The sequence below is a fragment of the Choristoneura fumiferana genome, chromosome 22 (assembly GCF_025370935.1).
Source record: "Choristoneura fumiferana chromosome 22, NRCan_CFum_1, whole genome shotgun sequence".
NCBI lineage: Eukaryota > Metazoa > Arthropoda > Insecta > Lepidoptera > Tortricidae > Choristoneura > Choristoneura fumiferana.
Genome location: NC_133493.1, coordinates 8,631,249 through 8,655,679, shown reverse-complemented (window position 1 = coordinate 8,655,679; position 24,431 = coordinate 8,631,249). Strand labels below are relative to the sequence as shown.

The following is a 24,431-nucleotide window of genomic DNA, read 5'->3' as shown; positions in this document are numbered from 1 at the left end:
TAAAATCTACAAAGTATAACCTGTGACTTCAAATCTAAAATGGCATTCGCATTTTTGTCACCGACTTCTCAACGTGATAATTCCTATTTCAGAGAGAGCACATGGTTCCGCTCGAGAAATAGAAATTCTGTTCTATTTATGCTCGCAATTCAGATGTTAATGTTGCCATTTAGAGGCAACTATAAGTCGTACATTGGCTGAATATTTATAAATAAGAAATTGTTTTTATCAAGACTCAATAAATCTGATTTATTGAGTCGTTGTATAAGCTTATTGAAGTGGCAATGGGATGGCCATATAGCATGGAGAACATATGAAGCCAAAAATTTCTCAAAAGGAGACTGTGGAGCAGCAAGCGCAGCGTAGAGCACCCACCAACAAGATAAATTGATAACCTGGTTAAAGCCAGAGTCTAACTGCTTGCAGGCCGGTTCCAACTGAAGCAACTGTAGGTCTATGAAGGAGGCATATGTCCAACAGTGGACGTCCTACGGCTGATACGAGTAGCATGCTGCGCAGCACGAAACATAAAGTCCTATACCATTATAGACGGTCTGCATTCCAACTGAAATATTTCCAACTGCCCATATATTTTAATCACAGTTAAGGTGCAGTTTGCGTGCACATCTCATATCTCAGCCTAGCACGAAGAATAAAGTAGTCCCATACAGACACCTAAAGACCATTATAGACGGTCTGCATTCCAACTGCAATATTTCCAAGTACCAATAATTTCAATCAAAGTTTGTGCAGTTTGCGTGCACATCTCATATCTCAGCATAGCACGAAGAATAAAGTAGTAGTCACTCTTAAGTGGCTAAAATAAGAAACAAACAAGCTGAGATATGAGGTGCATAGGGGAAATTCGTGTCTGTACCGTTGACCATCAGTGGTGTAGCGGTATAGCACGCGGTACGGAATACCGAGCCCAGGTACGTTCGCCTAGCACGAAGAATAAAGTAGTCCTATACAGCAACACTAAAGACCATTATAGACGGTCTGCATTTCAACTGCAATATTTCCAACTGGCCATAGTATATTTCAATCACAGTTAGTGTGCAGTTTGCGTGCACGTCTCATATCTCAGCCTAGCACGAAGAATAAAGTAGTCCCATACGGACACCTACATAAAGACCATTATAGACGGTCTGCATTCCAACTGCCCATATATTACAATCACGGTTAGTGTGCAGTATGTATGTATGTAAACTCTTTATTATACAAAAGAAAAGAAACAAAACATAATTGTCAATATGTAGTGGTGATAGTAAGACTCAAACAAAGCTTTCTCCAAAGTCACCCTAGCAAATGTATTCAAAAATCCTGATCCGAATGTGCCTCCCTTTTCCGGTCCCCGTAAAATGCAAAAGAAACAGCTGATAGGAACAAAATGTTCCATTTATTCGACTCGTTTTGGGGACGATTGTTTAAAAAGATTTGTAGTCACGTCGTTTGTTGTTGCCCTTTGATGTTTCCTTGGTGTGTCGTATTTTTAGTTATCTTGAAGTTTATCTGTGTTTCCTTTATACAGGAGTATTCAAAGAAAAAAATAGTGTTCAACTAGTATTTTCAGGATTGATGTATGTATGTATTGATCCTGTATATAGTTATAAAAATATTAACGCCTAATAATTTCGCTAAACATGACAAGGTTTAACGAACAGAAAAATTAAACCAGTTGAAAATTTGATTTATAGTATTTTTTTGAAAAATCTTTAAATCTGTCTGTTTCTAAAACGCTTTTCTCTATGCAGCAAGTATGGCGCTACAAGTCATGCAAGTAAGACTTTCTCAGTCTTATTTTGAATTTAAAACCTTTATAATTCTGTCATATTTAAAGGTAGCTTAAAAATGCTTTTCTATCAAAATAAAAAATAATCGAATACCGTATTAAACGACTGCTCAAAATTTGTTACCATATTCACTTTCAACTAAGTGAACTATTTTAGTTTTTAATAATCTAAACAACTTAGAAAAGTCCGAAACCCAACGACATTGTCATTTCAAAGTTTAATATTTTAAAAATGGCTCAACCGATTTTGATGAAACATCGCTAGAAAACCACACACAGAGCGGTCAAACTTATAACACCCCTCTTTTTACGTTCAGGGTTAAAAAATGGCTCCGTCCATTGGCGGACGATTTTTCCAGTGTCTAGTGGGTTTTGCTGTTGTATGGTAAAGAATTTAGAAAACGAAATATGAGAATGAACGATGACAGCGCGAGTCCTAAACAAATTATTCAATTACAGATTGCCCAATAAAGATTATCAGTATTTCATGAGGTATTTCAAAGATACACGTGACGTTTTCAAGCAGCTCGAAAACTGCATAATGTCTGCAAAACAAAATTTGCATGTGCAAGGTGATTAATTACACCACACACAATTATAACGTCTGTAGATAGCGCCACAAGAGTTGAAGCGAATGAATTACACACACAGCTAAAAAATAAGTTGATCGCACAAAAGGAGAATTAATGTAATTAATGAATAAATGTCAAAATCCTGCTTTTATTATACGATAAGTAGCTGTGTGTAATCATTCACTTTAACTCTCGTGGCACTATCTATATACAGACTCAAGGTCCACTTTCCAATGTTCTGCAGGGCTACTACGAAATTCGAAACTCGAAGTTCGTGTCGTGCGGTCCCTCTGACACTTATACGAGAGCAAGATGGACGGTACGATACGAACTTCGATTTTCAAACTTCGGAGTAGACCCTCAAATCTGTGGATCAATCCAACTTCGTAGACACCTTTGACACTGTGATTTTTGAGACTTTTAGCTTGCTATGTGTATCGAATTTATTGAAAAGTCGCTGCTCTTACTCGTGTTTATGACAAATTGCATGTTCTAATATCATTAACTTTATCTAGTGGAACGAATGTATTGAAATGTAATGCTGCTCCGAAATATTTGAGTACCTCGGTCGCTGATGGTGGTCGTTTCGAAAACGCTGGTAATAATAAAAAATACGTGTAAAAGAGTCCATTAAAACCTATTTACACCATAAACGATTTGAAATTGAATTCGCTACGATACATACGAGTATATCTATAATGGCGACTGTACATAGTACATTTTGCGTAGGAACAGTGCTCTTCTAACACTTGGTGCGCGAGTCTGAGTCGCATTTGGCCAGTTTTATGTAATAACTTTGCCGAAAAGTCTTCTGCAATGGAGACGCTAATGCTTTGCGTAACTCTGATGTATCGGAAAAAAAAAGGAGTGGATCAAGCAAAAGACGAAAGTCGTAGATGTGGTGGAGGACGTTGAGCGCCGGAAGTGGAGATGGGCAGGACACATAGCCAGAATGGATCACTGCCGCTGGTAGAGGAAGAGGAAGACCTCCTAAGAGATGGACGGATGACATCCGGCAGCAAGCCGGCATTAACTGGATGAAGGTGGCAGGGACAGACAGACGTGGAAACGTGAAAAGGAGGCCTACGTTCGAAGACTATAGATAGATAGATAGATGCAATAACTATAGCAATTCAATTTGTTCACGCTTTTTAATTCTTAATGCTAAGTCTGTTTTTTTTGCCACGTAGGTGTAAAGGAGAGGTATCACAGAATAACAAAAGGCTGTCAAAAACATTTATTGCATTTCTAACCGACTGCGACCAGAGCCCTACGTTGTATTTATCCCGATATACAGACAATGGGAGCAAATTCCGTTCCTTAGCTGGTCGTATTATGAAATATGAAGCGAACCTCCTACACTTGAGCTGTACGTTTCATTATACCTACATGGTAATAAAAAATCCTGTAGGTATTTTAATTTTAACTTACATTAAGGCTGTTACTATAGGGCCAATCAACTTTTTACCGACACTAATCTGTCCGCGACATTTTTCAAACAATTGCAGATTTTTGTAAGTAAACATGAATACATGTCATCCTACGTAAGTTCAACTTATTAAACCGCGAAATATCTTGTTGGAAGTTCGATTTTTTGGTAACGCTAGAGGCAATATTGGTAACGCAGGAGACGCCCAAAGTGTCGTTTAAATAGTTGATTGGCCCACTAACACGATACAGTGGAACAACATTGCCGTTAGTCTTGTGACTTTTTTTTAATTTAATTTTTTTTAATTTAAACTTTTTAATAAAAATATTTTTCCACTTGTTTAGCACCAAATAATTAGCTTTAATTGGTTTAAATAATAGATCAAGATTTTTAGCACCTTTTTTTTAACCCTTTTTTGCTTTGTCGTAGTCCAAGTTCCGCGTCTATCGATTAATATTGTTTTTTTATTTATCATCCTTGTTCTTGGGGTAAATTATGCACTTTCCGTATTCGCGTTTCCTTACTTGAGGTATAACCGTTTTGTTTATTCTATTAGTCTCGTTGATTCTAAAATTTAAGCATTGTAGGTAACACTCGTTCGTGTAGGTCTTGTTATCGGCTGCACATATTGGGATGTACACTCGGGGACATTCTTCGCAATTTCTCTTGGTTATTTTCCAGTCTTTCAACGAAACGACGTCCACAAAATATGGGTTGAAGAAATCCTCGAATTTTTCGAGAGGGAAACTGAAGATGGCGAGTACGGCTGTGAACATAGAAATAACAAAATAAATAATTTAAAGTGTAAAAAAATATAGAACATTGCACAATAAGTTCATATACTTAACGCGCCATTTTGCCCGAGACGTTTTGAGAAAGTCGATTGTCCAAGTAAATGTAACCAAAACAACGTCAATTGGTGTCTTAAATATTGAAATTCCTCCATTAAACTATCTAAACATTTACATTTCTGTGTTGAATACACTAGTCTTAGTTTGTATTACAAAGGATAGATAAGTAAAATTTATAAAAACCTTGAATGTAAAAATCTGGCAGCCCAAGTTTGTTTACATTTAGCTAAATACCTATCCAAACCAAGTATAGTAAATTAGTAGAATTGTAACCGTAATTCGAATTCTGGTGGATTCAAAAAAGTTTTTCGTCGTTACCAATTAGCTATACCCCGTTCCAGTGTGTTACTTTTAATTGTTCAGTGAAGCTACAATAATCGTTCCCGGAACTTTTTTAATTATTCCCCCAATTTCAGCCAGGCTGGTTGTACGGTCAGCATCAAAAGTAGCTGGTTACTTTTTTACTCTGTCACATTAACACATTTGAGGTACTTGTGATGCTGACTGTATAGCATAATTAACAGGCGAAATTACCTACAGTTATTTTTGTTCGGTTAATTACTACTGTGATGCACCGTACTGTATGTAAGATTTATAAAACTTTAAGGGTTTTGTGTCAATCAAAAAAGCAGAGAGCCAGAGAGAGAGAGAGAGAGAACATTTATTCACACTTATCTCGTACACAAAAAGATAATAAAAAAAACGTGTCGGACACGCCCAAAATAGGGTTCCGTAGCCATTACGAAAAAATTAAGTAATATTTTCTAAGGATTTCGTATTTTATACGGAGTCTTCCAAGTTTAGGTATATTTTTTATATACCTTAGGCTGCTATTTAGTCGTAAACTACTAATAATTCTCAAGCAAACTAAGCCGTTATAGTTTTCCTTGAAAGTTTGATATACTACTACCAATCCTGAATTTTTTCAAATTTTTCCACACACTGGTTTAGATTTTAGAGGGGGGGGACGCTCGATTTTAATAAAAATTTGCACTTTAAAGTTGAATATTTCGCAAAAAAACCACTGAATCGTAAAATCGTAATAATAATTGCAAACCCCTAATGGTTTTAAAAGACCTATCCAACGATACCCCACACTATAGGGTTGGATGAGAAAAAAAAACACCCCCACTTTACGTCTATGGGAGGTAACCTAAAAAAAATTTTTTTTTTAATTTCATTGTACCATTTTGTCGGCGTAGTTTACATATATATCCGTGCAAAATTACAGCTTTCTAGCATTGATAGTCCCTGAGCAAAGCCGTGGACGGACGGAGAGATTAGACAGACAGACATGGCGAAACTATAAGGGTTTCGATTTTGCCATTTTGGCTCCGGAACCATAATTAACTTATCATGCGTGGTAACTACGGCACAAGCCCTCTTATTTTGCGAGGAGGCATGTAGCCAGTAGTATACGTACGTTGATGAAGTTAGGCCAAGATTTGATCTGGCTATTGAAGTGAATTTATCAACAATTTCAATAATTATGAATTTATGATGCTTTGGTTCTCCCACTATCCACTAAGATTAAGATTTCATGTACAAACTTTTTTTTACATCAAATACTTAAATTTATTCTATTCTATTCATTAAACTAAATAGATGGCGTCATGGATGAGAGATCCATTTGACGTTACAATCTGACTCGAGATTGGCCCATTTAGTTTTAAACAAACGTCCAACGCAACATTAATGTAAAAAATTACAGTAAGAAGGTTAATGCCACCTCTGTATCCATATTTATTCTTTGGCTAACATATTACCATTCTAAGGAAAATATCCATCAATCGAGGCCACTTAAAAAGCTTATATATGTTGATAAGGAATCAATCCCACAACTCCTTTATAATGTTACCGTCTATTAGCTAGCAAAAAATAGTTTAAGTCGGAAATCGAAGCCGGAACCATTTGGAGGGACCGTCCATTACAGACCGGCCTTGTTGTCATTCAAATACGACATTCGCTAAAATGGCGGAAAGGCATACTTAACCCTTTAAGGAGGGCGCATGTTACACCGAATACACTTTGCGTTTTGGATCTTGTTATATTCTCAATCTTAATTTGAGCTCGCAGCGTATCATTATGTTTTCAAGTGACTTTGGGTTTACTTCTCATACCTCTTTCATTAGTTGCTTGTTAGTTAAAGGCATTAAGGCCATGGTCTTTATATATCTTATGGTAGCACTGTGATTATTCTGACACAGATACAATCAAGCCGTGGTGGCCTAGTGGTTTGAGCTATCGCCTCTCAAGCAGGGGGTTGTGGATTCAAACCACGGCTCGCACCTCTGAGTTTTTCGAAATTCATGTGCGAAATTACATTTGAAATTTACCACGAGCTTTGCGGTGAAGAAAAACATCGTCAGGAAACCTGCACAAACCAGCAAAGCAATTCAATGGTGCGTGTGAAGTTCCCAATACGCACTGGGCCCGCGTGGGAACTATGGCCCAAGCCCTCTTGTTCCGAGAGGAGGCCTGTGCCCAGCAGTGGGACCTATATAGGCTGGGATGATGATGATGATGATGATGATGAGATGCAATGATTTTTTGTCCGCACCAGTAGCGTGGGCTCGTTTCCCAACAGGTTGCCTGTTACTTTTGCTTTTGCTCCCTCAGGTTTTTCATGATTCTGCCAATGTTGAGGTTGGTTAAGACACGGTATGTAGACGATCTCTTTAGTCAGTAATCTACCAGTTTTCGGTGGAATAACCAGGTACTATTTACATTTTGACAAGCATCTATGGTTAAAGATGGCATCTGAAAACACTCAGCACACGTTTCTCTCACTCGCTCTTTCTTTGCTTGCCATTATTATGGTAGGTATCTTTTTTGCTCTTGGCTCGGCAAAGTTCTAGAAAGTTTCTATAATCTTTCACGCAAATTTAAAACAAATTTTCATTAAGTAAGTTTCCTTTGGGAGCTTTTCATAAATGTATGACGAATAATTATATTCATGAGATATTTATAAGACAGTTATCAAGCGAGCTCTCGGCATGATTTTGTTGTTTATTAAATTTACCTACCTACGATCTTTTTAAGAGACCAGGGTTTCCAGATCAATTGGTTTTATGCCTCTAAAAGGTAGAAACAGAAACGGATGGCGATATCTACTGACCACCGTGTCCGTGTTGCCAGATTTTACGGAACGGTGTGACAAACGCAAACGAGCCCACTATAAGTAACAGTTACTCCCTATGCCAAGAATCCCGACCTTTTTGCCTTTTGCCCCTTTCTGACCTTTTGCCAGGCCAGAGCATAATGACCGTTTCGTCGCTTTTTACGAGCCCACCATACTGCCCGTTGTTAAAAATTGGGTATCATTTATGCAGGTGTAAGAAACGCTACAATGTCATTGTCTGTTGGATATTCAACCTTCCAGTGGACGCTTAAGGTTATTTTACTCTGTTGTTCTAGAATGGTGTTACAGTGGAACAATTTTCATTATGGAATTTCGTATGTGGGTTAAAGTTATGGCCCGTTGGTGCTTGGGGGACATTTTGTGTAACGAGATAATAGTGAGAATTTGCTGAAGCAAAACGTATTTCATTGATATGAACCTTCGTAGAGTAACATCTAAAGCAATCAATTTAAAATTCAAGTACATTGTTTGTTTTTTTGTTTTTTTCCTCTATTACATTTATTTGACTGTAAAATACTCATGAACGCGTTATAATTTATAAAGAATATAAAATGCTATTTTTTTATTAAAGTAGTATTTTTGGAAAGACACCATCATTGTTAGCGTAAGAGACCATAAATCACTAGGTTACTACAGCTCTTCCTGTTACATTAGCTACGAGGTCCATTTGTCTGTCTATCCGATATAGAATTGTATCTAAGGAAATAAATAATAGACAAATAAATAAGTAAATAGATAGTTGAAATTTACACTAATATGTACATGTATTGTCGCTGCAATAACTCATCATCAAAATAATATAAGATACAAAAGTAGACGGGGTACTAGGATACGTTTCATTTTGTTTTAATTGTATCTCTATAATGTTTAAACACATAAACCTGACTCACGGAAGAATAAAAGATATAATTATATTGCGTTTAAGCCGGTTAAGCGTGAGTCAGATTTAGAAACAAAATTAAAACTTTGTAATTTCGTCTGTTAGCAGTGAACTGTAATTAATGATCTTAAAACCGTAATTACTTTAATTTTGGAGTTATTATTGTATGTCTGCCCTTGATTGTGTTGTGCAGAACCCTCGGAGCACAAGACCGACTCCCACTTCGCCGGTTATAACGAAGACGCGTGATTTTGACAAAATTAGACATTAATGACATTGTAATAAGAACCACGGCACGCGTCATCGTGAATGACTCTACCTATATTTTTAAAAATAAAGTCACTTACTCATTAAAATAATACTATAGAATACGTAGTTACACATACTTCAAAATATGGCTCTTACTCAATTTCAGACACTTCAAAATGAATTTGTCTTTTGATTTGGGCAGCAAAGGAAAGATATAAATGATGATTGATAAGACAAGTAGGTAACTGTGACAAATCAAAGTTAATTAGGTACAAAAAATTGTTTAGTCTTCCAATCCTACATCGTAAAACTGCAACTATTATAGTTGAAGAACTTAAGTACAAATCAACGCACGTAAAAAGAGCTCCTGGCGATATACCTGTGCAGTGAGCGAAATACGGGCCAAATTGGCGGCGGAGCAGTCGGGGACGCTGGAGGGGGCGTAGGAGCGCGCACGCGACGCGACCGTCACGCCATTGGCTTGTTAGTTGTCAGATGCGCAAACGTATCCCTTCCATGCTTTATACTGTTGATACTTTAAAAAATACAACATAATTGTACTTTAGTTTCCTGTTAACTTTAGCAGTCCCTGACACCGACGACGCTTAGATAAAAAAATATTACTAGGTACTTATACTAAATTAACTTAGGATAATTTTGCGGGAAATCAGCATAGTCCCCGCGGGATAGGAATAAACGAATTCTTCTTTTAAATTTTTATATCTCTGTTAAGTATATTAAATAATGTTCTCTGTATTGTAATCCTATTGACAAGTGTTATTGACCATCACACCATCCTGAGGGTCATTAGCGAGAAGCCTCACTGTCCCATCTTGAGGCACTGGGTACGAGCACATGTGCTTGTGCCTGGTGTCCCTCAGGGTGGCAGATTTTAAAATTAAAAAATATATATAATTACTAACATAGCTTTTAAGTGAATAATGTACTAACGCTTATATGGACTCTGTTTGCAATAAACTGTTTTTTTTTTTATTGGGATTATTTTGTTGTTAGATTTCTGCACATTTGTTGACGTCATGAAAGATCTTCGACTGCTGAAATACAGGTACATACACCTAGTTTGGCAGCTGTGGCCCTCTTTATTTATGATTTTGTCTTATTTCTACATATTTTAATCTAAGATACTTGTAACTTTTTATGGAGATTAAAAAATATTATTATTAGTATCTTCATTTTTTTTATTGCTTATAATGTGTCCCACTGCAGGGCAAAAGCCTCCTCTTTCTTATTCCACTCGTCTCTACCTTGGCCAGATCTTGCCAATCTGACTGGAATCGGTCCAGGTCGTCCCGCCATCTCCTCCTAGGTGCTCCGGTACTCCGGTGCCCGTCGCATGGAACCCAATCGGTGATTACTTTGGCCCAGCGATCCGGATGCATGCGGCAGACGTGACCCGCCCAGTCCCATTTTATCTTCATACCAAATTTTATTTAAATCTGTCCAGCCTTTAACTTTAACGCGAATGATTAATAAATATGTACAAAAAACACTCACAAAATTTCGTATTTTTAGGGTTCCGTATCCAAAATGGCAAAAACGGAACCCTTATAGTTTTTATTCCAATATTCGCACGGGGTCGGGATAAAATCTCGAAATCTCATCTGCTGGGTAATAGAGTCAGGAAATTTGGCACTATTGTTTATTATGCAACGTCAATAAAGACTATTATGCAATTTTTGGGAATTCTCACAGGAATTTAGTAAAATCATGGGAATTCAATTCAACTGCTGGATCTTATGATTTGCACGTACGAAGCCGCGGTTGAACACTAGTTTAGCAATAAATTATATTGATTTACAATTCCGATACTAAGTTGCAAACAAGACAAAATGTATCTTCAGAATATCTCCACTAGTTGACGAAGTTTCAAACGTTACTGTACCACAACTGGCGCAATGATAAAGACGTTAATTAACAAACACACAGACACAAAGCATCATACTAGAGCATTCTTTGAGCAGGTCTTTATCGGCTCGCATATTTATTGAAGTCCGAATGTAATGTTTGTCAGAATGATCGTTTGTCATAACTCTTTCTTCTCTGAATCCAATAATTGTTCAGAATTGTTATTAAACAAACCTAACCTATAGTTTTCTATAGGTAAATATGACCATATTAAAAATTTCAGAAAACTGTAAGGTTCCAGTGGGAAAAAAATTATGACAAACGATGATTCGGACAAAAACTACGGTATGACTAGCGAAGAGTATGCGAACTTTGGCACTCCCCTTCGAGCCCTAAGGCCTCTAAGCATTAGAATTCCATTAATCTGGCTTCTAAAGGCAGCATTTAAAAGTTCATGAAGTAAAGTTGTATAATGTGATGGTAAAAACTTGTTAGTTAATAGTCTCGTTAAATAAAAAAAATATGAATACTCGTAACCTACCTCAAATAAGCCGTATTCCGGAGTCCGTAAAGCCGCAATAGTCTGCACCACACTTCAAAAGGTAGTTTTAACCAGTACAGTGCCTATAATACTAAGTATTATTTACACACAAAATTATTGACAACCGAACCAAGATTCAACAGCTAGATGTAATGGTTTATCTGTGCGAAGTCGCAGGTAAATATCAGTTAAATATACGAGGTGATTGAACTTTCGACTACGGAACCTTAAAAAGTAATGACTTTATCTAAAACTTGAAACTTTATGTCGGATATGAATGAAAAATGTTCAAAGTTTCGAGTCTTTTGTTCATCGGGAAGTTAGTTTAAAATCGACTGTAAAATTTAGGTCAATCTGGCAAGTAGGTACAAAATCGTGTTACCTATAAACTACCACTTAGAAAAAGTTTATAATTTTTTGTCATTTTTATTTGTAAGTCCAATGATTTATAAAAGGTTAATTCTATTTTTATAGGACTATGGATCTCTATGGAATCTTTATGAACTCTACTTAGTAGACTCGACTCGATAATATTTCTAGCTCAGTTAATGCTGGACAATATAATGCATTAACTCATTTGTCAAAATAAGTTCGATGAAATTTGCGGTTTCCACGGTTTATTGTAATTAAATCACGAGCTTGATACATTGAAACCGCAAATTTTATCTGAATAATTTCAGCAATGAGGTAATGCATTATATTGCAGCATTATTATAGCGTTTAACTGAACTAGAAACACTAATTTTGAATCACGTTTAAAATTTCACTCTGTATACAACCATATCACTTACTATATTTAGCCTACATCTACGTCCCATTGCCGGACAAAGGCCTCTCCTCTTGACCTCTACTCTCCCTTTCCACAGCTATATTGGGCCACTCGCTCCGTTCCGCGTCCAGGTCATTTCGCCATCTCCGCCTCAGCCTGACTTGCCGTCGGTGTCTGTCATGCAACAGCGACCATGTCGCCATAGTAAAAGAGAACAAGTAGGTCCAGTAGGTAGGTGGTCCTTTAGGAGACTTAAGTGCCAACCCGGCGCGGACGCTTAGGGTTGTCGATGTCTATTAAATAATAATTTTAGTAAAAAAAATAAACTTAAAATGGTGTAATGTCTGTGTCTAGAGAAACCAGACAGATTCTATGCCGCTATACTATCATTATTATTATACTAAATTCTCCTTGCACAAAACTATTACTGTATACTTATTTACCACTAATTTACATCTAAACCTAATACAAAAAATACGTAGGTAATTACGAGTACGCAAACGTAAAAGGTGATCATTTCGCGAAGCGAGCGCAAGACGAGCGAGCTAAAATCGAAAAGTACGGCGCCGACGGCAGCTCAGCCTTGACTAAAAAAAACTTAATCCTCCTTAAATTATCGGTGTGTGCGTGCGCCGGGTTTGTGCGTACCGGCGCCAACCGGCGCGCACACATTTAAGACGCGCGATGGTACTTTAATTTGTAGTGAGCCTACTTGTTCTCTTTTACTATGATGTCGCTGTGTGCGCTCATCTTTGTGGGTGCATCTGGCAAACATACCCTGCCCAGTCTCATTTAAATTCAAGCCCTTCGAGTTAAGTGACATTTTTAGGAAAGCAATTGTACAATGACTCTTTATTGTACACCACAAAATACAAAGCGATACAGAAAACAGGTACACGGAGAGAAAATTACAATTAAGGTGGTATTGTATTTTTTTTTTTATTACGTCTGTGGTTCTCCTTATCCTATGGAAGCACTATTGTATGTAGCTTCTTCTCTATGGTATTACATTAGTGTAGCTCTAAGTCACTATTTGAGCTCGTGTGTTGACACCCTGATTAATCTTGTATAATAGAATCAGGGGTGTTCAGACGAACTTTGACCTTGAGTTGATGCGTATTAAGCTTGTTAATAGCATGGAGGTTTGCGTTCGAAGTTATAACGAGTTAGTTCAGTAGTTTATATTGAAAATTGTTTATAAGTAATCAAATCACTTAAATAAGGACAGAGTACGTTTGAAGGGTAAAGTTGTACGGATTATGTTAAAATATGATAAATATATAATGCAGTGGCGTAGCGTGAAGAAAATTTTGCCGCCCTCTTATTTAGGGAAGTCATTGTAATCGGTCCGAATCGTAGGTGCCACATTTTTTTTTGTTATGGAATTCTCATCATCATCCCAGCCTATACACGTCCCACTGCTGGGCACAATCCTCCTCTCAGAATGAGAACACTTGGGCCGTAGTTCCCAAGCGGGCCCAGTGCGTAGTAGGAAATTTTTATGGTATGTGCCGCCCGGGGCGGACCGCCCCCCCCGCCCCAACTACGCTACGCCACTATGTCTTTTTTTTTATTCGACTGCATGGCAAACGAGCATGGGTCTCCTGATGTAAGGGATCACCACCGGCCATAATCATCTGCAACACCAGCTATTGCAGACTGCAGATGCGTTGCCAACCTAGATGCCTAAGATGGGATACCTCAAATGCCAGTAATTTCACCGGCTGTCATACGCTACACACCGAAACACAACAGTGCAAGCACTGCTGCTTCACGGCAGGATTAGCGAGCAAGATGGTGGTAGCAATCCGGGCGGACCTTGCACAAATCTATGTATTAGTCCGGTACTCTGGTACTTCAGTGTCCGGTATGAGTTTCGTCCGGTGGTTTCGTTCGTCGGCGTAGAGGAAGGGCTACGAATTAGCTCGAAACATTTCGAGCTAAACTCGATTTAAGACGTGAGTTATCCGGATTAACTTTTATTTAATATGAATGTCTATAAATGTATGTACCTACAACATATTATTGTAATGTACAAAATATATACTCATTAAGAACCATTTTATACATAATATTATACGGAATTAGTGTAATTCTATTGTACATAAAACTTGACTTAATATCCGGCAGCCGGTTTTCCGAATTTTCGGCCAATTGTCCCGCCGGATATCCGGTATCCAGCCTAACAACTATGCGTGGCATGACTAGTCGGTATAGGTATTCGTAGTTGGCCAACTGTCTTCTGTCCCTGTGCAATTATCGCACACTGCCAAATTAACTTTAATAAAATCCTCCGGTTTCACCTTTTCAACTGTATCATTATTTGGCGCATTCTCCCAAGTCTTCGGCAAGACAACTTCAACGAACGACATCATACTTCTTCTATAGTGCACGCAAGGTCCGTACCTTCTCATACCACCATTCTTGGCCTGATTGCAATTCAGTATGCAATGGTTGACATACGTGATATTGTCATTTGCACATATAGGCCAATAAACTCTGGGGCACTGGCATTCTGGTATATCATACAGGTCCACAAATTCCCTCATTTGATATGGGTATAATATATTGTACTCTTTCATAAACTTGTGATCAAAGTTAATCTGCGCCGTCTTAGCGTTTATTTGATTTAGGAGTACTGAAATAAATTTCGAAGCATTATTATTAGTTTTTTGTTATAAAAAGGTGACAAGGTGCTTAATCATCAGCATCATCATCATATCAGTCGCAGGACGTCCACTGTTGGACATAGGCATTCCCCATCAAGGTAGCTTTTTATTTAAAAAAAAGCAAAATTTTAAGGTTCTCTGCCGTTTGGGCAAAATAGTTTTCGCAAATCTCTCATTTCCCAAGTATCAAATTTCTCCAAAACCGTATTATTTTCGGAACTTTCATAAAACAAACCTAACCTAACCTACTGTGTTCTATAAAGCCATAAGAAAATGTTCTGAGAAAAAAATTTGGTTTCGGAGAAATTTGATACATGGGTAAAGAAACATTTGCCAAATGAAACATTTGAGAAAAAAAATGTGCGAAACGGCAGTATTTTTAATGTATGTAATATAGTGTAAAATTGACAGCAGATTGATAAAGGTCCGCAACAAGAAAATTCCCCGTACCATGAGATAGCGAAAGCGAAACACCGCCATGTCCGACATACTTATTTAATGATTAAACTTTTTGGATCAATAAATTATCTGAATTTCAAGTGACTCTTATTTGAAAATGTGTCAAAAAAGTAGCTCAGTTATGCAAGTAGATTCAAACTTTGCATTTAAAGCCTCTTGATGAAAAACACACTGTATGCCAAAATACACTTGAAAATTTTCAGGAGTTTTGTTGAAGGAAAACGTCGTGAAGTTTATGTCACGAAATGGTTCTTAACCAGAAAAATGCGTGTCTTGGAATTAGCGCTGATCTCCTTTTGGGGTAAAATGTATTAGATAAGTACAAAAAAATTCAAATATTAAACAAATATTATATAATAATAAAGCCTATTATAACTTGGCCCATACATTAAATACCTTACAGACTAACATACTTTACCTTTTAGACTAATACCTTACAGACTAATCAATAAATAATATTTAAAACTAGTTAGGTGACAAAACGGCTCATGGGGATTATGATTGTGTAACATCAAAATGTTGTAATTACCAAGAAAAAACAATGTGATGACAAGCATTCTCATTTCCAACTGAGTATACAACATTAATTTTCTTTCAAACCTCTACCTAATCACGCATACAATGTTTAGCAATCTTTTAATGAATGCAACGGTAATGAAGGCAATAAAATTGGAAATAAAGTTTTACTAAACAAGGCTCGGTTTATGATTATGGAAGACGCAAAAAAATAATTGAGACTAAAATCCGACAAGTCAGAAGCAGATTATTGTACATTTAACGTCATAAATAATCTGAAAGCAACAAGATACAAAAGTTATCACTTTTTTATGACGTTGACACTACACGGCCCCAGAAACTTTTCTTGTGAAATGTTTTTTTTTGCAGCTGCCACAGTAATTATACAATTCTCTGTTCGTGTTTCTCTGTAATATGTAAATCATCATCATCATCTCTGCTTCGGACAATACACTATACATACATACATATAATCACGCCTCTTTCCCGTAGGGGTAGGCAGAGACCACTTCTTTCTACTTGCTACGATCCTTACATACTTGTTTCGCTTCGTCCACTTTCATTATTCCCTTCATACATGCTCTTCGGTTTAGGGTACTCTTGACCTGGCCTTTTTTCAAGACGTCCCTGATTTGGTCTCGAAACGTCCGCCTAGGTCTACCCCTTCCAACACTTTCATTCACACTCGCCTCATACACTTTTTTCGTCAATCGTTCTTCATTCATTCAATACACTATAAGTACTAATATTGCGCATAAAAGCGCATAAATCTTTCAGAGTGAGAAGGCTCGTGCTAGGGACTTTTACACACAGCACCGGATGTGCAGTGCAAGTTGCGGTAAGTGTCCGAAAAGTTCCCGAAAATTTCAGGAAATTTTCACAACAACTATAGAAAATTTAATTTAAACAGAAAGTTTCAATCCCCATACAAAATTATGAGAAGTTTGCGAAATTTTCCTATATGAAAAATTCCGCAATTTTAGAAAGTTTCCTTTGGCACATCAGTACACAACCCATGTCTCCTCAAGATGTTTTCCTAGATCGTAAAGATCGAACTACAAGTTAGTGTTTCAAAATGTTTCGCTTGTTAACTCTAGCGGCCTGCCCCGGCTTCGGACGGGTGCATCTTAAAAAAGGCGGTAATTTCACATTTTTTACGTCCCTTTTCTTAAAACTACACATACGTGGAGCCGGGTCGCGTCTCTAGTTATATATCCCACTAATACTATAACTGCGGAAGTTTGTAAGTCTGTTTGCTTGTTTGTTACCTTCATCACGTCTTAACCACTGAACCGATTTCGATGAAATTCCTCATCAGATAGTTTGAGTTCCAGGAAAGGGCATAGAGGATAGTTTGTAATCCAGAAAATTTCATAGTTCCCGCAGGATAGCGATAAACGAATTCTGACGGAGATCGGATCGATCGGAGATCCGGACGAAGTCGCGGGCAACAGGCTAGTACTGTGTAAAGTTTTGAAACTTACTTACGATCACTGATTCTTTGTTCAGTTTTATTTCAATTGTGTGATTTCAATCTAAAAAATCTGCCGAAGCCGTGGTGGCCTAGTGGTTTGACCTGTCGCCTCTCAAGCAGAGGGTCGTGAGTTCAAACCCCGGCTTGCACCTCTGAGTTTTTCGAAATTCATGTGCGGAATTACATTTGAAATTTGCCACGAGCTTTGCGGTGAAGGAAACATCGTGAGGAAACCTGCACAAACCTTAGAAGCAATTTAATGGTGCGTGTGAAGTTGCCAATCCGCACTGGACCCGCGTGGGAACTATGGCGCAAGCCCTCTTGCTCTGAGAGGAGGCCTGTGCCCAGCATTGGGACGTATATAGGCTGGGTTGATGATGATGACTCTAAAAAAATATAAGATGGAAACTACATTCTCGTATTACACCTCCGTGTAGTGCCTCCAAAAAACAGAGTGAATTTTCGTTCCCAGCGTTCGTTGTAAAAACGTAGCTACTACATTGAATCTTTTTATGTCGTGCTTATGCTTTATTCATGCTTCGATTTTGTCGCTGCTATGCCGCTAAATCAGGTTAGCTGCCGCGTTGTCATTTTTTGTAGCGATATTTTCTTCGGCAGAATCTAAAATGTAGAGAATAATGTCTAGCATTTCTTCAGTGGCTTCTTTGCTGAGCTTGTTTTGCTGTTGATGTGAAAGAAGTTATGTATTGCACTAAGTCACGCTTTTAGTATGTAACTGTACCTACTGTTTTACGGTGTGCTTATAGGAAGAAAGATGTTTGCAAAATAAATATTTTCATTACTTTTGACCTTCAATAACTTGAGACACGGAAACGACATGCTATGTGACTTTTGAGTTAACTTTTATGTACCTACTTAATTAACTTAATGACTACTTAATAGGCCTCTACTTTGTTAAATTTTATATATTAATAACTAACTCAATAGCCACATGTTTAATATTTGCAAAGTCACTGAATGTCAATATTAATGTCAATATCCTTAAGGTAGGTAAAAAATAAATTATTTTGTTAAATAATATTGTAACGGATAACTCACGCCTTAAATCGAGTTTAGAGTCATTCAATATCCGTCTGCTCCGGGCGGCACATTTGAGTGGTTAGGACATTTATTTATTTATTTATTTTATGTATTTTATGGCAAACGTTGTTACCGCAAGTGAAATTATGTCAAATGAAATGAATGAAAGTGAAGTGATTCGGTTTTCTTTTTCTTTTGCGTTTGAATATTTAGGAAATCGAAGAAAACCAATGAGTCCCGAGCGGCATTAACATTCTGGTTACACAGTACGAAAACAAAAATTTGCTTAGTTTGTGTCTAACTGATTTATAGTACATTTTGTCTTAAGGGCGGTAAATAAGGAATTACGAAAGAGAGTCTTTTAGAAGCCTGAAGTTCTAATGAGGCGATGTTCGTAATTCTAATACCGCCCGTCCGACATACAATGTATTTCATCACATTATACCTTAACATATAATGAAACGGAGGCTCTCCTTTCCTGCTAATTCCTGTTCCCATCCATACACAGTTTCACAAACACACACATACACACACACGCACACACACGCACACACACACGCACACACACACACGCACACACACACACACACACACACACACACACATTCAATACATACTAATTTTTTCATTGTTCTATTTGTCTACTATTTGTCTTTTCGTATAATCTATAATAATAATATAATGTAATAACTTAATTTTGATTTTAATGTATCTAGATAATAATGCAAATTCACTATGTATACGATTGAATCTTGAATGCACTCCAGGACCTTAAGATACAGGCTCAGCCTAGTTTGGGGTCCGCCAGACATCTCTTTTTATGTATACGTGTGTCATTTTTAAGGGAAATAAATTATTATTATTATTATTATTTGCGAGTAAAATTTTATATTTTTGTAAAAGAAAAAATATTATTCTTCCAAATCTTGCCGATACCTTAGGCTGCACTCTATGCTATTTTTATCTTTCTAAATATTTTTAGTGCAGATTTTCCACAAAAAACATTTTACTTAGATTTTCAGGTTCGCAGTGTTATTGAAAATAAAATGTTGGCTGCTTCTTTTTTTAATTTATACACATCTCTCTGACCCAGTTATGTGCAGGAGAGATCGCGAGATGATGCTCCAAGGCAAAGAACACTGCGGATGGATGCCTAAATCAAAAAAATAATCGCCGTAAACTTAATGTTCTTAAAGACCTATCCGAAAATACCCGCAGTACGGGTTTAGACGAGACAAAAAACATCCCTACTTTTTACGTTTAGGGCAAGTATTGTAAAAAATTACCACTTTGTTGGCGTAGTAAACAAAATCATCTCAGCCGTAGGACGTCCACTGTTGAACATAGGCCTGCCCCATACATAGGCCATGCCAACATAATGAACTCATGCAGAGTTAGATACTTACGTACAGTTTTTTAGGACTAACAGTCTTTAAGGAAGGACGTTTGGACGGAGGGATTGATAGATATAGTGAAACTATACAGGAAATATACGGAAAAGTTATCATTATAAATCTTAGTAAATTATGATAGTATTTCTTTGAGGTTGGTGTCAGTTTAATAGTTATTTATGCAACTGTATCGTAATAGGGTCCTTAAAACACGAGTGTGGTTTTGCTCACAGGAATGTTTTAAGGCCTAATTACGTACAGTTGCATACAATATTTTATCTACATCCATATATTAAATCCTCTATCATGTGTTCAAGAACCATTGAGAATGACCTGCATTAACGAGAACTAGGTAGGTATGTCTGCCCCACGAGCTGCGCCCGCTGCGCGCGCGACGACCTGCTGCTGCTCGTGCGCGCGGCGCGGCGCGCCCCGGTGCTGTAGCCTGTAATGATGTATGAAATCTCATTGCGATACAGATAATATCTGTATCGTAATGACAATTACGATACAGCCGTGTTCATTCATAATAGAATCCAATGTCGTAATGCTGGTCATTATCTCTATGGTTTTCGAACGCATAATAGAGGAATAGTAATATATGGGTGTAGATAAAAGAAATAATTAGTTATTAATGATACTGACCTCAAAAAATGAGTCTGCATGTTTTAGGTGTTTCAGATTTTTGAAAGAAGCTTTTCATTTCTCCCCTTTTAGTTTTAGTTTGAATTAAAATAAATTACTTTTTTATTCACAACAAGCTTGTTACCCGCTAATCCGTCTGGGTAGCATTCGTTATTGCTATCCTACTGTACTATTACTTTAACTATTCTCCGCACCAAATTTCGTCTAAATCAGTTTAGCGGTTTAAAAGTGATGGGGTAACAAACAAACAGACTTACAAACTTTCGCATTTACATTATAATCGCTGAGATTCTTTGGATTGGGGTATACTCACCTAGCCTCAAGGGTGCTCGTGCGAGCGCCGCGTAGAATGAGTTATGAACAGCAACTTTGAGGCCTTGCTGTTTATTGCAAAACGATTGCTGTCTTTTAGAACTAGCCGTTTGCTATATTTAGATATAACAAAGCTAGTTTAGAAAATATTTCGAAATATTTAACAGTTCTTATTTTTAGTTTTTCTACTAGGTAGGTACGTGCCATCTTCAAGACAGTTCATAGCCATTCATGATAATGGCATTGGCAAAGTCTAAGAACTCTTACATTTTCTTACATTGTGGCATTGGTATGTATTGGGTCTGTATCTTACTTAATATGAATCAAGAAAAATCCTTCATTACGGTTATACGTTTTTTACGGTGTATTGTCAAGTCAGTATCATATTTTGAAAAAAAAAAACATGATTCAAAATAAGTTTAAAAAAAATGCAGGTTTTTTTTGCTGACTGCACTTTTGTTGTCTGTCCTTGTATTGTCATCCAAACTACATTTGCGTACTAAATTTTAAGTCGATGCCATTAACCGTTGAAGAATTCCGTCCTGTGGCGTCCACCGGTACCAGGATGTCACAACCAGATTATTGTCAAAATAGTGCCAATCACGCAATTTATTTACATAAGTATACCAAATTTGAAGTCAATCCAACTACTGGAAGTTGGTCGAATATAACTTGCAAGATTTGATTACAGACAAACAGGCAACGGGACAGGTGAAACTAAATAAAAACTTCCGCTGGCGTTCGTGTCGTCATAGCGTTTGTATGCATTTATATGTTTTAGTTTTCAAATGGGTCCCAATTAGTCCCAATTAAAAAACAGCGTTGCCGGCTTGCCGTAACTTATGCTGAGTGGGGCCCACTTTACACTATTCGATGTTATTTTTTTATTATTTCCGTCTAATGTATTTTTTGTGTAAGTATCGAATGTGTAAAACAATGTTTCTCTCTCTCTCTCTCTCTCTCTCAGTACGCCACCAGCACTAACGCTGCTTACCCTGCTGTCTGCAAATCTCACCTCAGGGGCACCAAGCGATAGGAATGAAATGCATGCTCCAGTGCAAACCCTATGGCCATAATATCTTGCTACATGACCACACATGCAAGTCTACGTTACACTGCGCTCGGGCTAAGTCTTATCATCAACATCCCAGCCTGTATATAGTAGAATCCAGTTATAACGACGGCCAGGGAGCGGTGATATTACGTCGTACTAACCGGACGCCGAAACAAACTGATGTACTTTCGCGGTGGCTCATATTAAAACCAAACATATGCCTATACTTACGTCGCTAAGAACGGTTGGTTGTTGAATGCGAAATCGTACTGAACGGCCTACACTGTACGTCCTACTGCTGCTATATACGAAAGGGCATGGGCCATGGTTCCCTTGCGGGCCCAGTGCGTTGGGAATTTTACGGCATTGAATTTCTTCGCAGTGTAAAGTTGGGTGCCCGAAATGAGAGACCGGTTGATTTTTTGGACTTTTTACTCCGAAGCCGATTGCAATGACAGTGAAAAACAAACTTACCTTATTTATATTGATGCGCGATACTAGCGCCACCACATTTTGTGTTTTATTTTGTAACTGCTGAGTTTCATGAATGTCAACGGGTATCGATCATTTTGATTAATTAGCAAGCTATCTAGTTCAGCAGATGAACTATAGATGGCGCTGTATCGAACACGCAGTTTTGTGCAGGTTGTGATGTTGTCCTTCACCTTAGCGCATGATAAATTTCGAATGTCATTTCCCACATGTATTTTGAAAACTCAGAGATTCGAACTCAGGTTTGAACCCACGATCCTCTGCTTGAGAGACCTTAGGTCAAGCCACTTGGGGACTATGGCGTGTTACAGCGCTACGTTTAGAGATACTATATATGTAAAGCTTTTTGCACGAAGACAATATTATATCTTTGTGCAAAAAGCAGCAGTAACTAGACACAAGTGTGAATGGCTTTATATTTACTTACGATTAGAGTCCGATACGGAATATGGGATTTAAATGTATTGCTTTTTTAGGGTTCCGTTCATACCCAAAGGGTAAAAACGGAAACCCCATTACTAAGACTTCGCTGTCCGTCCGTCCGCCCGTCTGTCACCAGGCTGTATAACTAGATAGTTTAAATTTTCACAGATTATGTATAACTGTGGCCGCTATAACAACAAATACTAAAAATATAATAAAATAAATATTTAAGGGGGAGGGGCTCCCGTATGGGAGCGAACAAAAATGATTTTTTGCCGTTTTTTGCTCGATATTAATAACGGCAACAGGTAAACGCTTGAAATAATCTTAAAATATTTAGTCGTTTATTCACTTTAAAAAAAAAATGTCTTTTTCTTGCTAATGTCTAATGTTGTATAGATGTTGTACGGAACCCTTTGTGCGCGAGTCCGACTCGCACTTGGCCGATTTTTTTTAATGAATATTTCAGCTTTTACCATACCAAGGCATTTTGCATTACTGTTTAAGGGAACGCCAATGAAAAGCAAGATCCGGAAAAACAAATAAAAACTTTTCTCTCCCCAAATGAACGTCTTTTTTTCGTTGATGGAAATCTGAGCAGGCTCTTGAGTTTCCCGTAAAAATTAAAAGCACGGTCTTCACCGAGACGTTTACTTGTAACAAACATTCGCCACGAACGCCAGATAGACGGATCATACTTAAATTTATTTTTATCGACGAAGTAGATAACGCGACGGCGGTTATTATCAAACTAAATACATTAAGTTTGAAAAGATACGACATAATCTTCGTTTGATATTTTAACGCAATTTTTTCAGAAATCATCAATCTAAACCAATTTGTTAGCAACACGATCAAAAAATCGTGTGATAAATAGTTTAACTTAAAATTATATATTACATAAATAAAAATAAAGAAATTTAGTTCAATTATCTTTTTAAATCGAATGTGTTTTGACTGGCCTAGCAGGGCTACGAAACTCGAAATTCGAAAATTCGTATATGGTACCGTCCCTCTCGCTCTGTATTAAATAGTATAAGTGTCAGAGGGATCGCACGACACGAACTACGAATTTCGAGTTTCGTAGTAGCCCTGTTGAACTGAGGTACTGTAATTTTAACAATTTCAATTCAATATTGATATTCTATTACTCCTGCAAAAGATAATCTCAAAGAAATGCTGCAAAAGAATATCCCGATTCTCTGAATGTTATCTTTCGACAATAAAATTGATACTTGTTTTCAAATGAGTAGTTAGTAGTGTCTTTTAATAGATTTGCCTGTCAATGTGCTAAGCATCTAATAATGATAAAACAACTGCGATTTCAAGGCTTACATGGTTACAAGGGATCGCCCCGGTGGTTTATACCTTAACACACTATTGGTGAAATTGACACGACAGCGGCATCGCCAAGTCCATCATAAAGTTCCAACATTAATCTTCCAGTCGATTCAGATTTATCTTTGTTTTAGCAACTTTCTAAATTCCGTTTCCCCCTCGGGTTACTCTAAATTCAACCATTGGCAATTATTGGCTAAAGGGAATAATTTCTCGTTTTTATAATTGTGCCTTCGTGCTGTCCACGCGAAGTTAAAGTGGCAAAGAGCTGGCCACATCGCTCGAAGGACAGATAACGTTGGGGAGAAAAAGCTCTCTCAAGTGGCGACCCCGAACCGGAAGACGAAGCGTTGGCAGGCCTCCTACTAGGTGGACTGACGACATCGTGAGAGTTGCAACGGTGATGCAAGTGGCGAGTTGTCATTCATTGTTGCGTTCTAAGTGGGTCTTTGTCCAGCTGTGGACGTCTTCCGGCTGATGATGATGATGATATCCGCGCGTGCGTAGGGAGAGAGAGTTACACATA

The 24,431-nt window shown here is 37.6% G+C and overlaps 2 long non-coding RNA genes across 2 annotated transcripts; both read right to left on the bottom strand.

Moving 5' to 3' along the window:
- Positions 1-4,453: 4,453 nt before the first annotated feature.
- On the bottom strand, positions 4,454-9,133 carry LOC141440494 (uncharacterized). The gene is made up of 2 exons (XR_012452710.1): positions 9,014-9,133; positions 4,454-4,559 (listed from the first exon to the last, which is right to left on the bottom strand). It is a non-coding gene; the product is annotated as an uncharacterized lncRNA (long non-coding RNA).
- Positions 9,134-14,054: 4,921 nt separating this feature from the next.
- Positions 14,055-15,814, bottom strand: LOC141440476 (uncharacterized). The gene is made up of 2 exons (XR_012452708.1): positions 15,749-15,814; positions 14,055-14,729 (listed from the first exon to the last, which is right to left on the bottom strand). It is a non-coding gene; the product is annotated as an uncharacterized lncRNA (long non-coding RNA).
- Positions 15,815-24,431: the final 8,617 nt, after the last annotated feature.